The sequence below is a fragment of the Triticum aestivum genome, chromosome 7A, assembly GCF_018294505.1.
Source record: "Triticum aestivum cultivar Chinese Spring chromosome 7A, IWGSC CS RefSeq v2.1, whole genome shotgun sequence".
In the NCBI taxonomy this organism is placed as follows: domain Eukaryota; kingdom Viridiplantae; phylum Streptophyta; class Magnoliopsida; order Poales; family Poaceae; genus Triticum; species Triticum aestivum.
In genome coordinates, this window is record NC_057812.1 from 218,250,432 (window position 1) to 218,254,672 (window position 4,241).

Genomic DNA, 4,241 nt, shown 5'->3' on the forward strand with positions numbered 1-4,241 from the left:
TGTGGTTTTCATTGATGATATAATGGTATATTCGAAGAATGAAGAGGAGCACAAGGAGCATTTGCGTTTAGTTCTCGAGAAACTCAGGGAACATCAGTTGTATGCCAAGTTCAGCAAATGCGAGTTTTGGTTGAAGGAAGTCGGATTCCTTGGACATGTTATATCAGGAGAAGGTATAGCAGTAGACCCCACCAAGGTTCAGTCAGTCACTGAATGGTTGGCACCCACTTCAGTTAGCGAGATCCGCAGTTTTCTTAGACTCGCAGGATACTACCGGAGATTCATTGAGAATTTTCCAAGATCACGAAGCCAATGACAGAATTGTTGAAGAAGGATACCAAGTTTAAATGGACGGAAGATTGCGAGGCAAGTTTCCGGGAGCTGAAGAAACGTTTGACTATAGCCCTAGTGCTGACACTACCAGATATACGTAAGGATTTCCAAGTGTATTGCGACGCCTATCGCTTAGAACTTGGAAGTGTGCTTATGCAGGACGGAAGAGTTGTTTCGTATGCCTCGCGACAACTGAAACCGCACGAGTTGAATTATGCCACGCATGATTTGGAGTTAGCAGCCGTAGTGCATGCGTTGAAGACTTGGAGGCATTACCTTATTGGAAACCATTGTGATGTGTACACGGATCATAAGAGTTTGAAGTACATCTTCACCCAGAAGGAACTGAACCTTAGGTAGAGAAGATGGTTGGAGCTTATAAAGGATTATGACATGAAACTTCACTATCATCCAGGAAAGGCCAACGTCGTAGCAGACGCTTTGAGCCGGAAGAGTTATGCTAATACCCTAGAAAGCACGGGATTGCTGAAGGAGTTAGCAGAGGATCTTCGGGAACTTCGTTTGGAGATTGTTCCTAGAGGTTTTGTTGCAACAATGGAGGTTCACTCTACATTGTTAGGAAATATTCGAGAAGCCCAGAAGGAGACAAAGAGATTGCCGAGATAAAAGAGAAAATGAGCGAAGGAAACGCCAAAGGTTTTCGTGAGGATGAGCATGACACCTTATGGTTTGAGGACCGTGTTTATGTGCCCAATAACACAGAGATCAGGAAGTTAATACTTCAGGAGGCTCATGACTCACCATACTCGATACACCCCGGAAACACCAAGATGTATTTGGATTTGAAGGAACGTTTCTGGTGGACAGGGATGAAGAAGGATATCGCCGAGTATGTAGCCGTATGTGATGTGTGTCAGAGAGTGAAGGCAGAGCATCGAAAGCCAACAGGATTGCTACAACCTATGCCGATAACCGAATGGAAGTGGGATAAACTTGGCATGGATTTTATCACCGGATTGCCCAGGACCAAATCAGGTTATGATTCTATATGGGTAGTAGTTGATCGCTTGACCAAAGTGGCACACTTTATCCCAGTGAAAACAACTTACACCAGTGCAAAGTTGGCCAAGATATATGACCAAGATCGTATGTCTGCATGGAGTTCCAAGGACCATCGTATCTGATAGAGGGACACAATTTACCTCAAAGTTTTGGCATCAGTTACACCAGACCTTGGGAACGAGAATGGAGTTTAGTACAACATTTCACCCGCAGACGGATGGACAAACCGAGAGAGTCAACCAGATTCTGGAGGACATGTTAAGAGCATGTGCGCTAGATTATGGATCTAGTTGGGATGATAATCTGCCTTACGCAGAGTTCTCATACAACAATAGTTACCAAGCCAATTTGAAGATGGCACCGTTCGAAGCCCTGTATGGACAAAGGTGCAGAACACCGTTAATGTGGGATGAAGTTGGAGACCCACAGTTGTTTGGACCAGACTTGATCAAAGAGTCTGAGGAGAAAGTCAAACTGATTCGAGATAGACTGAAGATAGCTCAGTCTAGACAGAGGAGTTATGCAAATTCGAAACACAAGGAGGTAACCTATGAAATTGGAGATAGAGCATATCTGCAAGTATCACCTTTGCGAGGATTGAAACATTTTGGAGTTAAGGGAAAGTTAGCCCCGAGATTTGTAGGACCGTATCGTGTTTTGAACGGATGGGAGAAGTTGCCTACAAGTTGGAGTTACCTGAAGGACTGTCAGGAGTTCACAATGTGTTTCACGTTTCCAAGTTGAAGAAGTGCCATGCTGAGATGGCCGATATACCGCTAAAAGACACCGTACCCTTGGGGGTGATTCAGTTGGACAATGACTTGACTTATGCGGAGAAGCCAGTCAAGATTTTGGAGTTTGCCAGTCGAGTCACCCGCAGCAAGGTTATTAAGTTTTGCAAGGTTCAATGGAGCCACCATACCGAGGATGAAGCCACATGGGAACGAGAGGATGACCTTCGCAAAGACCACCCACACCTATTTTCTAGCCAACCCGAATCTCGAGGGCGAGATTCATCTTAAGGGAGGTAGGTTTGTAACATCCCAAATTTTCAATTTAGAATGTTATGCATTGGATCATCATTTCATATCATATTTTATTGCATTTTGGTTGATCCTAGAAATTCTAAGGAACTCAAGGACCCATGGAGAGAGTTGGGGATTTCGTTATTTTCATATTTGAGCTTTTCTCGAATTATGAAAAGAGGATCACTTGATTTTAATTTCATTTCTCTGAAATATTACTTTTATAAAAAAAATAAAAGAGAGAGGATAAAATGACTTCCTCAAAATAAAGAAATACCAGAGATTTAATATTAAAATCAAATAAGTTCTTTATTCAGAGTTTCATTGCTATTTTATTTGAATTAGGAAAAATATGTGTTTTTCAAATTTGCATTTTAGGCCCAAACAAATGTTCACCTTGTCCGGCTTATTTTTAGAGGACGGGGAAAATTTATTCCGGGATTTTTGGAGTCCGTTTAGTATTTCTTTTCTTTCTTTTTCTGCACGTCCGAATTGTTTTCCGTCTTTTTCTGCACGCGAACCGACCTAACCGGGCCGTGTCCGTCTAGGACTCTCGGCCCGGCCGACCTTATAAGCTGGGCGAGCCGCCCTCGGCCCATCCCGCACCCCCACCCGAACCCTAGCCGCCGCCGCACGCGCCGCTGCCGCCCCGCACGCCGGAGCCGCACGCCGCCGCCGCCATTACGCTGCTGCCGGTAACCACCGCCGCCGCCGCCGTCGGTTTTCTACCAAAAAACCGATCAGTTTTTTAAGGACCCGCGGTTTTATTTTTTTAGTAGATAGGTTTTTTTTTGGTTTAGTTATTTAGCGGGCGTTCGTCCGTATGTTCGTTTTTATGAACGGTTTTCACCATTTAGCCGCAGACAGCGAACGCTCATTCGTTAGCTTATTCGTCAGCTTTCTTTAATCGGATTTTATTCGTGATTATTTCTGATCGCGATTTCTGATCCGATTTTCGTTCTAGTTTATCTTTTCGCTCGTTTGTCGAAATCAGGCGATTCAAGCGCCTAGATCTTCGTCTCGAGACCCTCTTTTCGTTTAACCAACTTGAACAAGATTTTGCCACTGTAAAATTTGACCTAGGCCCAGATTAGCAAATGGATCTTGTTTCTTTCGCCGTTTGAGCTTCGTTCCTTCGTTCGATTTGATTCTTTTTGCAAACCGGAATTCTTAAGTTGAATTTCTGGTTAGATCTTCTTATCTGAGTTTTACCCGTGTTTCTTTGCTTGAGTTCTTACGTATGCTATTGTTTGTTTGCGATAGAATTCCCGGAGTGCGAAGTGTGTTATTTGGAGTCTCTAGGTTACGCGGATCGTCAGCAAGGCAAGTAACACTTTGATCATACCCCTTTATCACCCAATTTTTATGCATTAGTTCCAATCCCCAAACATTGCATGGTTAGGATTTCATTAACATGTGGGTTGGGAAGTAGTTGATGAGGTAGAACCTATTGCCCTGTTACATTCAAACCCTTGGGAGTTACTTCTACGTGTTGCTTATATTGCTATGCTATGCTCATAGACATGGTTTGGGTGAGAGAAGTCCATGACAGATGTGAGATTGTTAATTAATGGTTCAACTTAAGGTGGCAACTTAAATACACATCTGGGTGGATTGAGGCACCTGGAGTACCCAGTGTTGCCTGTACTTTTTGAAATCCCGGAGTACCCGTGTGATCTTCCGATGGACCGCCACCCAGGCTCAAAGGGAACTGAGATTATTCATGCTAGAAACTTCCGTGTGCAGCCACAAGCTATTATGGGCTCTATCATAGTTAAGTAAGTTACATGATGCTCTTGAAGAGGTGGATCGGCAGGTAGTGGGTTGTAGGTTTGGTATGGTCTGCCCGGAGTAGAGAGT